Source organism: Arachis hypogaea, chromosome 12, assembly GCF_003086295.3.
Source record: "Arachis hypogaea cultivar Tifrunner chromosome 12, arahy.Tifrunner.gnm2.J5K5, whole genome shotgun sequence".
In the NCBI taxonomy this organism is placed as follows: Eukaryota; Viridiplantae; Streptophyta; class Magnoliopsida; order Fabales; family Fabaceae; genus Arachis; species Arachis hypogaea.
In genome coordinates this window covers 93,145,785-93,159,891 of record NC_092047.1, presented here as the reverse complement: position 1 = coordinate 93,159,891, position 14,107 = coordinate 93,145,785, and the positions used below count along the sequence as shown (strand labels likewise).

General features: G+C 39.4%; 1 long non-coding RNA gene and 1 other non-coding gene across 3 annotated transcripts; one reads left to right on the top strand and one right to left on the bottom strand.

The window, feature by feature from the left end:
• Positions 1-6,237: 6,237 nt before the first annotated feature.
• LOC112730992 (small nucleolar RNA R71) lies at positions 6,238-6,345 on the top strand. The gene has a single exon (XR_003166789.1). It is a non-coding gene; the product is annotated as a small nucleolar RNA R71 (small nucleolar RNA).
• Positions 6,346-9,644: 3,299 nt separating this feature from the next.
• On the bottom strand, positions 9,645-13,527 carry LOC112729327 (uncharacterized). 2 transcript variants are annotated; one of them, XR_011869166.1, is made up of 5 exons: positions 12,947-13,527; positions 12,664-12,862; positions 12,476-12,583; positions 12,247-12,361; positions 9,645-10,321 (listed from the first exon to the last, which is right to left on the bottom strand). It is a non-coding gene; the product is annotated as an uncharacterized lncRNA (long non-coding RNA). The 2 variants fall into 2 exon arrangements; XR_003166483.3 differs by having other exon boundaries at positions 12,664-12,859.
• Between the last annotated feature and the right edge of the window lie 580 nt (positions 13,528-14,107).

Genomic DNA, 14,107 nt, shown 5'->3' with positions numbered 1-14,107 from the left:
TCCTTTTCAAAAACAACGGTTTACAATAAGAGTAAAGTCGGAAATCTTTTCGGAAAGAAGAAATGTTCAATTCTCAAAAACTCAAAAGCCTTTCAAAACGGTTTATCTATGCGGAACCAAAATAGCCTTTCATAATTTTAATTCCAAACTAGAAACACAAAACCGAAATCAACCGTCAGTTCATCTCTTTCCAACCACGGCCCTAGGCCCAAATAATCCAACCAACAACCAATCACCACAATCCAACAGAGTCCTAGATGCAAACACAGATAGGAAGTTCAAGCACAGACAAACAGTTATTACAAGTATAACAGTTAGCAATTAATCACATAGGCAAACCAAGTATAATATGCACACCCAACCAATGTCACACGAATGCATATGATGCATGCCTGTCCCTAGTGGCTGATGATATCATCTGTCGGTTATAGAGCCAACCCGACAAGTCCTGGTAGCTAACCATTGGACTGTCCCTCTGTCGTGCATCCCCAACTCGAGTTATACTCATCATAAACTTGATCATAATCATGATCCATATCCATCACTGGTGTACGAAATTGTGATGTCCAGGCTCAAACAATCCCTGGCAATGTGAGCAACTTGGTGCGCGTAATCGTGATTACACACTCATAATTTGTCACAACTTCAATACAACTAACCAGCAAGTGCACTGGGTCGTCCAAGTAATACCTTACGTGAGTAAGGGTCGAATCCCACGGAGATTGTTGGTATGAAGCAAGCTATGGTCACCTTGTAAATCTCAGTCAGGCAGATATAAAGTGATGAAGATGTTTTCGAATAATAAATAATAGAATAGGGATAGAGATGCTTATGTAAATCATTGGTAGAAATTTCAGATAAGCGAATGGAGATGCTTTTCGTTCCTCTGAACCTCTGCTTTCCTGCTATCTTCATCCAATCAGTCTCATTCCTTTCCATGGCTGGCTTTATGTGATACATCACCACTGTCAATGGCTACTTTCGGTCATCTCACGGGAAAATGATCCAATGCCCTGTCACGGCACGGTTAATCGTCTGGAGGCATCACCCTTGTCAATGGCTTCATCTTATCCTCTCAGTGAATAATATGCTCACGCACCCTGTCATGGCACGGCTATTCATCTGTCGGTTCTCGATCATGCCGGAATAGGATTTACTATCCTTTTGCGTCTGTCACTAACGCCCTGCAATCGCGAGTTAGGAGCTCGTCACAGTCATTCAATCATTGAATCCTACTCGGAATACCACAGACAAGGTTTAGACCTTCCGGATTCTCTTGAATGCCGCCATCATTCTAGCTTACGCCACGAAGATTCCGGTTAGGAGATCTAAGAGATATTCATTCTAGCTTATTTCATGTAGAACAGAAGTGTTTGTCAGGCACGTGTTCATAGGGGAGAATGGTGATGAGCGTCACACATAATCATCACCTTCATCGCGTTCTTGGGTGCGAATGGATATCTTAGAAGCGAAATAAGAAGAATTGAATAGAAAACAGTAGTACTTTGCATTAATCTTTGAGGAACAGCAGAGCTCCACACCTTAATCTATGGAGTGTAGAAACTCTACCGTATGAAAATACATAAGTGAAGGTCCAGGCATGGCCGAGATGGCCAGCCCCCTAAAACGTGATCAATAGTCTCCTAAGATGAACAATGGGTTAAAACTGAGACCAAAGATGTCTAATACAATAGTAAGAGGTCCTATTTATAATAAACTAGCTACTAGGGTTTACATGAGTAAGTAATTGATGCATAAATCCAATTCCGGGGCCCACTTTGTGTGTGTTTGGGCTGAGCTTAAGTGTTGCACGTGCAGAGGCCATTTGTGGAGTTGAACGCCAGCTTTTGTGCCAGTTTGGGCGTTCAACTCTGGTTTTGGCTCCTTTTCTGGCGCTGGACGCCAGATTTGGGCAGAGAGCTGGCGTTGAACGCCATTTTACGTCATCTATTCTTGGCCAAAGTATGGACTATTATATATTGCTGGAAAGCCCTGGATGTCTACTTTCCAACGCAATTGGAAGCGCGCCATTTCGAGTTCTGTAGCTCCAGAAAATCTACTTTGAGTGCAGGGAGGTCAGAATCCAACAACATCAGCAGTCCTTCTTCAACCTCTGAATCTGATTTTTGCTCAAGTCCCTCAATTTCAGCCAGAAAATACCTGAAATCACAGAAAAACACACAAACTCATAGTAAAGTCTAGAAATGTGAATTTAACATAAAAACTAATGAAAACATCCCTAAAAGTATCTAGATCCTACTAAAAACATACTAAAAACAATGCCAAAAAGCGTATAAATTATCCGCTCATCACAACACCAAACTTAAATTGTTGCTTGTCCCCAAGCAACTGAAAATCAAATAGGATAAAAAGAAGAGAATATACTATAAATTCCAAACTATCAATGAAACAGAGCTTCAATCATATGAGCGGGACTTATAGCTTTTTGCCTCTTGAATAGTTTTGGCATCTCACTTTATCCATTGAGGTTCAGAATGATTGGCATCTATAGGAACTCAGAGTTCAGATAGTGTTATTGATTCTCCTAGTTCAGTATGATGATTCTTGAACACAGCTTCTTTATGAGTCTTGGCCGTGGCCCTAAGCACTTTGTTTTCCAGTATTACCACCGGATACATAAATGCCACAGACACATACTTGGGTGAACCTTTTCAGATTGTGACTCAGCTTTGCTAAAGTCCCCAATTAGAGGTGTCCAGGGTTCTTAAGCACACTCTTTGTTTTTGCTTTGGACCTTGACTTTAACCGCTCAGTCTCAAGTTTTCACTTGACACCTACACGCCACAAGCACATGGTTAGGGACAGCTTGGTTTAGCCGCTTAGACCAGGATTTTATTCCTTTAGGCCCTCCTATCCACTGATGCTCAAAGCCTTGGGATCCTTTTTATTTCCCTTGCCTTTTGGTTTTAAGGGTTATTGGCTTTTTGCTCTTGCCTCCTGGTTTTAAGAGCTTTTGGCTTTTTCTGCTTGCTTTTTTCTTTTTCTTTCTATATTTTTTTTTGCCTATTTTTTTTTCTGCAAGCTTTGTTCTTTGCTGCTTTTTCTTGCTTCAAGAATCATTTTTATGATTTTTCAGATTATCAAATAACATGTCTCCTAGTCATCATTCTTTCAAGAGCCAACATATTTAACATTCTTAAATAACAACTTCAAAAGACATATGCACTGTTCAAGCATACATTCAGAAAACAAGAAGCATTGTCACCACATCAATATAATTAAGCTAAGTTCAAGGATAAATTCGAAACTCATGTACTTCTTGTTCTTTTGAATTAAAATATTTTTCATTTAAGAGAGGTTATGGATTCATAGGACATTCATAACTTTAAGACACAGTTACTAACTACTAATGATCATGTAATGAAGACACAAACATAGGTAAGCACATAACATAGAAACGAAAAACAGAAGAAACAAGAACAAGGAATGAATCCACCTTAGTGATGGTGGCGTTTCCTTCTTGAGGAACCAATGATGTCCTTGAGCTCTTCTATGTCTCTTCCTTGTCTTTGTTGCTCCTCCTTCATTGCTTTTAGATCTTTTCTGATTTCATGAAGGATGATGGAGTGCTCTTGATGTTCCACCCTTAGTTGCTTCCAATAATTGTGTGGAAGAAAATGTATCCCCTGAGGTATCTCAGGGATCTCTTGATTTGCAGTCAAATGTTCTACCACTGAGCTATAGACCCTTGATGGAAGCTTTTGTCTTCCCTTTCCTCTTTCTAGAGGTTTCTCTGGCCTTAGGTGCCATCAATGGTTATGGAAAAAAACAAAAAAGCTATGCTTTTACCACACCAAACTTAGAATGTTGCTCGCCCTCGAGCAAAAGAAGAAAGAAGAAGAAGATATGGAGGAGATGGATGGGAGTGTGTATTCGGCCATATGGGTGGGATTGGGTGGGAGAGAGAGAGAGATGTTGAATTTTGAAGGTAGTGGGTGTATGGATGTGAGTGGTAAAGGGTTAATAGGGAAGAGTGTTTGTTGGGAATAGAGGATGATTGAGAAGAGAGAAGAGAGTGAGTGAAGGTAGGTGGGGATCCTGTGGGGTCCACAGATCCTGAGATGATCCTGTGAGGTCCACAGATCTTGAGGTGTCAAGGCATTTACATCCCTGCACCAATTTAGGCATGTAAAATGCCCTTGCACACAACTCTGGGCGTTCAGCGCCAGGTTGGTGCCCATTTTGGGCGTTCAACGCCCATTTGTTGCCATTTCTGGCGTTGAACGCCAGAACCATGCTTGTTCTGGGCGTTCAGCGCCAGGATGCTGCCCATTCTGGGCGTTCAGCGCCAGAATCCATGCTCTGTTCTGGCGTTTGAACGCTAGACAGATGCTCCTCCAGGGTGTGATTTTTCTTCTGCTATTTTTGATTCCGTTTTCAATTTTTATATTTATTTTGTGACTCTACATGATCATGAACCTACAAATACATATAACTAAGGAAAATATGGTTAGATAAATAGAAATTGGGTTGCCTCCCAACAAGCGCTTCTTTAATGTCAATAGCTTGACAGTGGGCTCTCATGGAGCCTCACAGATGTGCAGAGCTTTGTTGAGACTCTCCAACACCAAACTTAGAGTTTGGATATGGGAGTTCAACACCAAACTTAGAGTTTGGTTGTGGCCTCCCAACACCAAACTTAGAGTTTGACTGTGGGGGCTCTGGTTGACTCTGCTTTGAGATAAGCTTTTTCTGCTTCCTCTCCCTGGTTGCAGAGGGAGATCCTTGAGTTTTAAACACAAGGGAGTCCTCATTCCATTGAAGGACTATTTCACCTCTGTCAACATCAATCACAGCTCTTGCTGTGGCCAGGAAAGGTCTTCCTAGGATGATGGATTCATCCTCTTCCTTTCCAATATCCAGGACTATGAAATCAGCAGGGATGTAAAGGCCTTCAACCTTTACTAATACATCCTCTACTTGTCCATATGCCTGTTTTCTCGAATTGTCTGCCATCTCTAGTGAGATTTTAGCAGCTTGCACCCCATAGATTCCCAGTTTCTCTATTACAGAGAGTGACATGAGGTTTATTCATGAACCAAGGTCACACAGAGCCTTAAAGATCATGGTGCCTATGGTACAGGGTATTATAAACTTTCCAGGATCCTGTCTCTTCTGAGGCAATGTCAGTTGATCCAGATCACTTAGTTCATTGATGAACAAGGGAGGTTCAACTTTCCAAGTATCAATGCCAAATAATTTTGCATTCAGCTTCATGATTGCACCAAGAAACTTGGCAGTTTGCTCTTCAGTAACACCCTCATTCTCTTCAGAAGAGGAATACTCATCAGAGCTCATGAAGGGCATAAGGAGGTTCAATAGAATCTCTATGGTCTCTAGATGAGTCTCAGATTCCTTTGGTTCCTCAGAGGGAAGCTCCTTATTGGTCACTGGACGTCCCAGGAGGTCTTCCTCCTTGGGATTCACGTCCTCCTCTCCCTCATTGGGTTCGGCCATTTTGCTTATGTCAATGGCCTTGCACTCTCCTTTTGGATTCTCTTCTGTATTGCTTGGGAGAGTACTGGGAGGGATTTCAGTGATCCTTTTACTCAGCTGGCCCACTTGTGCTTCCAGATTTCTAATGGAAGACCTTGTTTCATTCATGAAACTTACAGTGACCTTAGATAGATCAGAGACTAAATTTGCTAAATTAGGAGTATTTTGTTCAGAGTTCTCTGTCTGTTGCTGAGTGGATGATGGAAAAGGTTTATTATTGCTAAACCTGTTTCTTCCACCATTATTAAAGCCTTGTTGAGGCTTTTGATCCTTCCATGAGAAATTTGGATGATTTCTCCATGATGAGTTATAGGTGTTTCCATAAGGTTCACCTAAATAATTTACCTCTGCTATTGCAGGGTTTTCAGGATCATAAGCTTCTTCTTCATAAGAAGCCTCTTGAGTACTGTTCGATGCAGCTTGCATTCCATGCAGACTCTGAGAGATTATATTGACTTGCTGAGTCAATATTTTATTCTGAGCCAATATGGCATTCAGAGTATCAATCTCAAGAACTCCCTTCTTCATAGGCGTCCCATTACTCACAGGATTCCTTTCAGAAGTGTACATGAACTGGTTATTAGCAACCATGTCAATGAGTTCTTGAGCTTCTGCAGGCGTTTTCTTTAGGTGAATGGATCCACCTGCAGAAGTGTCCAGTGATATCTTTGATAACTCAGATAAACCATCATAGAATATATCCAGGATGGTCCATTCTGAAAGCATGTCAGAAGGACACTTTTTGGTCAACTGTTTGTATCTTTCCCAAGCTTCATAGAGGGATTCACCTTCTTTCTGTCTGAAGGTTTGAACATCAGCTCTAAGCTTGCTCAGCTTTTGAGGAGGAAAGTACTTGGCTAAGAAAGCCGTGACCAGCTTATCCCAAGAGTTCAGGCTGTCTTTGGGTTGAGAATCCAACCATAATCTAGCTCTGTCTCTTACAGCAAAAGGGAAAAGCATGAGCCTGTAGACTTCAGGATCTACTCCATTAGTCTTAACAGTATCACATATCTGCAAGAATTCATTTAAGAACTGAAAAGGATCTTCAGATGGAAGTCCATAAAACTTGCAGTTCTGCTGCATCAGAGAAACTAATTGAGGTTTCAGCTCAAAATTGTTTGCTCCAATGGCAGGAATGGAGATGCTTCTTCCATGTAAATTGGAATCAGGTGCAGTAAAGTCACCAAGCATCTTCCTTACATTATTATTATTTTTGGTTGCCATCTCCTTTTCCTGTTCAAAAATTTCTGAAAGGTTATCTCTGGATTGTTGTATTTTAGCTTCTCTTAATTTTCTCTTTAGAGTCCTTTCAGGTTCTGGATCTGCTTCCACAAGAATGTTCTTATCCTTGCTTCTGCTCATATGACAAAGAAGAAGGCACAGAAAAAAAATAATAATAATAGAGATCCTTTATACCACAGTATAGGGATCCCTGTGTGAGTAGAAGAAGAGGGGGAGACAAAGAATGTAATATAATGGAAGAAACACAACTGTGAGGATGGCAGAGATGTGAGATGAGATGTTAGGATATGAATGAATAAATAGAATAAGATGGGGGAGGGATAATTTTCGAAAATTATTTTGAAAAAGAGTTAGTGATTTTCGAAAATGGTTTTTGAAAATTGTTAGTATTTTTTCGAAAAATTTTTTAAAATTAAAAATAAAAATAAGAATAATTAGTTAATTAAAAAGAAATTTTTGAAAAAGAGGGAAGATATTTTCGAAAATTAGAGAGAGAGAGTTAGTTAGGTAGTTTTGAAAAAGTTAAGAAACAAACAAAAAGTTAGTTAGTTAGTTGAAACAAATTTTGAAAAGATAAGAAGTTAGGAAGTTAAAAAAGATATTTTGAAAAGATATTTTTGAAAAAAATAAGATAAGAAGATATTTTTGAAAAGATATGATTGAAATTAGTTTTTGAAAAAGATTTGATTTTTAAAATCTCAATTAATGACTTGATTCATAAGAAATCATAAGATATGATTCTAGAACTTAAAGTTTGAATCTTTCTTAACAAGCAAGTAACAAACTTCAAAATTTTGAATCAAAACATTAATTGATTATGTTATTTTCGAAAATTTGATATAAAAATAAGAAAAAGATTTTTGAAAAAGATTTTTGGAATTCTCGAAAATAACTAAGAATTTTGAAAAAGATTTGATTTTTGAAAAAGATAATATTTTCAAATTGAAAATTTGATTTGACTCATAAGAAACAACTTGATTTTAAAAATTTTTGAAAAAGTCAACTCAAATTTTCGAATTTGATGAGAGAAAAAGGGAAAGATATTTTTTTGATTTTTGAATTTTTATGATGCAAGAGAAAAACAAGAAAAATGATGCAATGCATGAAATTTTTAGATCAAAACAATGAATGCATGCAAGAATGCTATGAATGTCAAGATGAACACCAAGAACACATTGAATGTCATGATGAACATCAAGAACATATTTTTGAAAAATTTTTAATGCAAAGAAAACATGCAAGACACCAAACTTAGAATTCTTTAATGCTTAGACACTAAGAATTCAAGAATGCATATGATAAACATGAAAAGACACAAAACAAAAAATCATCAAGATCAAACAAGAAGACTTACCAAGAACAACTTGAAGATCATGAAGAACACTATGAATGCATGAAATTTTCGAAAAATGTAAGATGCATATGCAATTGACACCAAACTTATGATATGACTCAAGACTCAAACAAGAAACACAAAAATATTTTTTATTTTTATGATTTTCTAATTTTTTTGGATTTTTATTTTATATTTTTCGAAAAATTCTTTTGAAAAAGAAAAAAAAAAGGATTCCAAAATTTTTAATATGAATTCCAGGAATCTTATGCTCTAAAGCTCCAATCAAAGGGTCAGGCATGGCTTAATAGCCAGCCAAGCTTTAGTATGTGACTCAGACATGACACGCCTGACATTCCTTACATTCAACAGCCAATTGGCTAAGAAAGATAAAGAAGCTCTTCTCTTGAGTATAAGAATTGAGACATGGCTTTACAGCCAGCCAGGCTTCAACATGCTTCATGAAACACTAGAATTCATTCTTAAAAATTATGAAGCCATAGAATAATTTATTTTTGAAAACATTTTTTTTTTGAAAACAGGTGAGAAGATTTTGAAATATTTTTGAAAAATTTTTGAAAAGAAAACAAAAAGAAAATTACCTAATCTGAGCAACAAGATGAACCGTCAGTTGTCCAAACTCAAACAATCCCCGGCAATGTGAGCAACTTGGTGCGCGTAATCGTGATTACACACTCATAATTTGTCACAACTTCGATACAACTAACCAGCAAGTGCACTGGGTCGTCCAAGTAATACCTTACGTGAGTAAGGGTCGAATCCCACGGAGATTGTTGGTATGAAGCAAGCTATGGTCACCTTGTAAATCTCAGTCAGGCAGATATAAAGTGATGAAGATGTTTTCGAATAATAAATAATAGAATAGGGATAGAGATGCTTATGTAAATCATTGGTAGAAATTTCAGATAAGCGAATGGAGATGCTTTTCGTTCCTCTGAACCTCTGCTTTCCTGCTATCTTCATCCAATCAGTCTCATTCCTTTCCATGGCTGGCTTTATGTGATACATCACCACTGTCAATGGCTACTTTCGGTCATCTCACGGGAAAATGATCCAATGCCCTGTCACGGCACGGCTAATCGTCTGGAGGCATCACCCTTGTCAATGGCTTCATCTTATCCTCTCAGTGAATAATATCCTCACGCACCCTGTCATGGCACGGCTATTCATCTGTCGGTTCTCGATCATGCCGGAATAGGATTTACTATCCTTTTGCGTCTGTCACTAACGCCCTGCAATCGCGAGTTAGGAGCTCGTCACAGTCATTCAATCATTGAATCCTACTCGGAATACCACAGACAAGGTTTAGACCTTCCGGATTCTCTTGAATGCCGCCATCATTCTAGCTTACGCCACGAAGATTCCGGTTAGGAGATCTAAGAGATATTCATTCTAGCTTATTTCATGTAGAACGGAAGTGTTTGTCAGGCACGTGTTCATAGGGGAGAATGGTGATGAGCGTCACACATAATCATCACCTTCATCACGTTCTTGGGTGCGAATGGATATCTTAGAAGCGAAATAAGAAGAATTGAATAGAAAACAGTAGTACTTTGCATTAATCTTTGAGGAACAGCAGAGCTCCACACCTTAATCTATGGAGTGTAGAAACTCTACCGTATGAAAATACATAAGTGAAGGTCCAGGCACGGCCGAGATGGCCAGCCCCCTAAAACGTGATCAATAGTCTCCTAAGATGAACAATGGGTTAAAACTGAGACCAAAGATGTCTAATACAATAGTAAGAGGTCCTATTTATAATAAACTAGCTACTAGGGTTTACATGAGTAAGTAATTGATGCATAAATCTAATTCCGGGGCCCACTTGGTGTGTGTTTGGGCTGAGCTTAAGTGTTGCATGTGCAGAGGCTATTTGTGGAGTTGAATGCCAGCTTTTGTGCCAGTTTGGGCGTTCAACTCTGGTTTTGGCTCCTTTTCTGGCGCTGGACGCCAGATTTGGGCAGAGAGCTGGCGTTGAACGCCATTTTACGTCGTCTATTCTTGGCCAAAGTATGGACTATTATATATTTCTGGAAAGCCCTGGATGTCTACTTTCTAACGCAATTGGAAGCGCGCCATTTCGAGTTCTGTAGCTCTAGAAAATCCACTTTGAGTGCAGGGAGGTCAGAATCCAACAGCATCAGCAGTCCTTCTTCAACCTCTGAATCTGATTTTTGCTCAAGTCCCTCAATTTCAGCCAGAAAATACCTGAAATCACAGAAAAACACACAAACTCATAGTAAAGTCCAGAAATGTGAATTTAACATAAAAACTAATGAAAACATCCCTAAAAGTAGCTAGATCCTACTAAAAACATACTAAAAACAATGCCAAAAAGCGTATAAATTATCCGCTCATCAATCACCCTCACTGGTGAATATTTATCCATCACCATCACTGGTGAATATTTATGGGGGCGAGCTCATCCGGGCCTTTCACAGTGCCCGGCCACACTTACGACATTGGGTTAACAGAGCTTCGAGTCTCAACCTGGAGCACATGGTGGCTAGCCATTGCTACTACCCAGGGAAACCTTCATCTCCAATAGTGGAAGTGCAAAAATCACAACTTATCAATGTCTCAGCATAATTGCTTTCATTCTCAATCATGGATCAACATCCATCTCAGCCATCCGGCTCACGGTTCAATCCAGAACCAGCCAATATTCATATCATACACAGCCATTCCGGCTCACGGTTCAATCCAGAACCAATCAATATGTATAAACATACACAGCCATTCCGGCTCTCAACAAAACAGCACTTCCACATCCAAAATCATTAAGTTCATGAAATCGGCATTTAAGCCATAAATTATTTTCTCAATTCATTTCACTTTGAAATCAAGTTTCAACTCTTTTCAGCCTTGGCTTTAATGATCTCATTTCTCAAATCATCTCAGGCTCATAAGCCACTTTAACTCAAGGTAAATTCCCCTTTTAAAATAATGCCACTCTCGGCATCCTCTTTCCAAAACTTCCATCATCATGGCAAGTTAAAAGCCTCTTTGAGATATTCAAAAATCACCCATCCAACAATGGGATTTTATAACAAAAGTTTCTCGGCAGAGTCCCAAGTCTTTAGGGGAAGGTCAACTTACATCAATTCTTTAAAATTCATTGAAACTCTTAAAATCATAGATTCTCGGTTCAAGTAAATAAAATTGAATTTATTATGAAACCGAACCATACAAAATTACAATTCCAACCCGGTCCAAAAATCAACTCATTTGAAACAGAACCGGTTCATTTGAATCAAACCGCTTTCAGATTTCTTTTTGGAACCCATTATTCCAACTCTTCCAAAATGCCTCAAACTTGATTACTCAATCAAAAGTCTAGGTTCCTTTAAAAATCACTAAAAACTCCTTTTTATATTGAAATCAATATTAGAGCATCATTATTTTCTTCAGTGATTCAAACGGTAAAAATAGTTCAGTTCTAAATAAGCCGAACTCAACGTATAAGGTTCATCAAATAAATTAAGCTGGAAAGCATAAATATCCTCTTAATAAATCAAATAATACAATTTCTCAAATCCAACCCTTTTAAATAACCTTTCAAACAAGACTAAGATTTTATAGAAATTTCGGCAGCACCTCCCCTAAAACTTGGACTTTTGCCACCTGGTTCGGGTCCCAACTAAACCGTTCCTCATTCCTTTTCAACAACACAAAATCAGAAATCAATTCAAATCAAACTAAATCCAATAATCGCCTCAGTGGCGTATCTCAAGGATACTATTTCAAAATCAACTCAATATCAATCGATTTAACTCATTTCCAAAGCTTTAAAGAATCGATTCAGCAATAAATCAATTGTCCGAAACCAAGTCAATTAAAGTAAACCAGGCTGAATTCAAAAGTGTTCTATCTTTCACATCTTCCAAATAATTGACTCAATTCAAACCAATCCTCAACGGATTAAACTCATTTCAAATCTTTAAAGAATCAACTTCAGACATTACATTTCACAAAGCCGCACAACAATTCAGCCAAACCAATATCCATAGTTATTCGAGTCAATCAAATAATACATAAGGCAGATACAATCACCAAATACACAATATCTCGCACCAGTATCCATATGTAATAATTTCAATACACAAAACATAGTTTTTGGAAAGCGCCCCTACCTCAAAATGCAAATTCCATAATCCAAACGCCTCACAGAGTCCTTTCCGCCTCAACCCGAACTGACGGCAATCAAAACCTCAGCTCTCAGCCACTTTCGCAATATCCATAGAAACACTAATTGCAACATACAATAACCGAGACTCAGTCTTATAGCGATTAACGTCGCAAAACCTCAGCGTATGATAACATAACAGTAACCGAAAGAGCTTTCATATCGAAAACGCTTACCAAAACTAAGAAAGAACGGCCAAATCAAGCAACAGTAGTCCCGACGGTGGTTCTGGCAACAATCGCGCTACACCCGATGACCAGAACGGCAGCAATCAGAACTCAAACCTATGTTACCAAACCTCAGAGTCTTTAACCAAGCATTACAGAATACTGACTAAAAGGGCTTTCCAAAATAACACGCTTACCGCAACAAGGGAAGAACTACACTGAGTAGCGGCAGCCCCGATGGTGGTTCCAGCAACACCCGCGCCACTCCCGGTGAGCGTAATGGTGGAAGAAGCAATGCAGCCACTCCAAATGGCAAGCACGGCGACGAACAACACCAGCGGCGGTGAAAGGCAGTAGCTCCGGCGTGGGTCCGGCGGTGGCAACTCGCGATAACTCCTAGCACAAACAGCCTCAGTACAACTCTCATGGCAGAGGTGAATTTTAACGAATAAGGAATGCTGAGGACGGTTTAGTGCTTACCAAACGACACCGCTTCAGTGGCGGTTTCCGGCGGACAGGCACGGCGGCGCGGCCCCAGACAGCAGAGGCGATAGCGAGCACTGGGGTTCAGTGAGCAGATTCGGCGGCGAGAGGAGGCACGAACGACGGCGGCAACAGCAGCACCTTCCTCCACCCCACGCGTGCGCTCTCTGTTCGTGAGCCGCCAAGGACGGCGACGAAGGAGACCTTAGCAGCAACAACGACGCGGCTCCAAGGTGGCAGCAGGAACCTCGAAGGCGTTCGGCCTTCACCGCGATGGCGAGCTCGTGGCGGGCACGACGATGGCTTCTCCTTCTCCATTTTCGCGCAGCTCCTTTCCTCAAAGCTTGCCTTGATCTCTCTCTTACTCAGGCTAGATTTGCGACTTCATGGTGGCGGCGACGGCAGGACGCGTCGGTGGTGGCGAGGCGGCTGGATGGCGATTGTGACGAGATGGTAGCGGCGAAGCCCAGCACTCCGGCGCGACCTTCTTCCCCCTCGCGTCTCTGATTTCCTTTTCTGAGCTCCTCCCCCGTTCTCTCTGTGTGTGTGATCATTGGGGTGAGAGGGGAGAAACAGGGTAGGGGGTGCGGCTGAGGGTTAGGGAGAAAGGGTAAAATGTTGGGTGAAAATTAGGGTTAGGGTTAGTTTAGTAATTTCAATTAAAAAATGGAAACAATATAATAATTGAAATCCAAATTAAATCCAACACTAATTATATATAGAAAATACTATTTGCTCACCAATTTCACAAATTATTTTCAATAAAATATCCAAATCAAATAATTAGAAGTAGTATAATTAAATCCTTTATTTTCCAAAGTAGCAGTATTAATATTGAAAATATTAATTATTTAATTCAAATCATATAGAAATCCTTATTATTTTGCAACTACCAACTTTATACTCTGAATATAGAAAATAATCCAATAATTGTGAAATTGGATAATAACCATAACTTATCTCAAATTCAATAAATCAAAACTTGCCTTAATTATCTTTAATAAAATAATTTCTGAAATTAAGGCTATAAATAACTATATGATTTGAGACTTGATCATAAAAAGACTTTTCAAAGATTCTGGGTCTTACAATATAAACGACCATGCACATAAAATGCACTTCAAAATAGCATTAACCCGCCTGAGATTTCACTGCTGA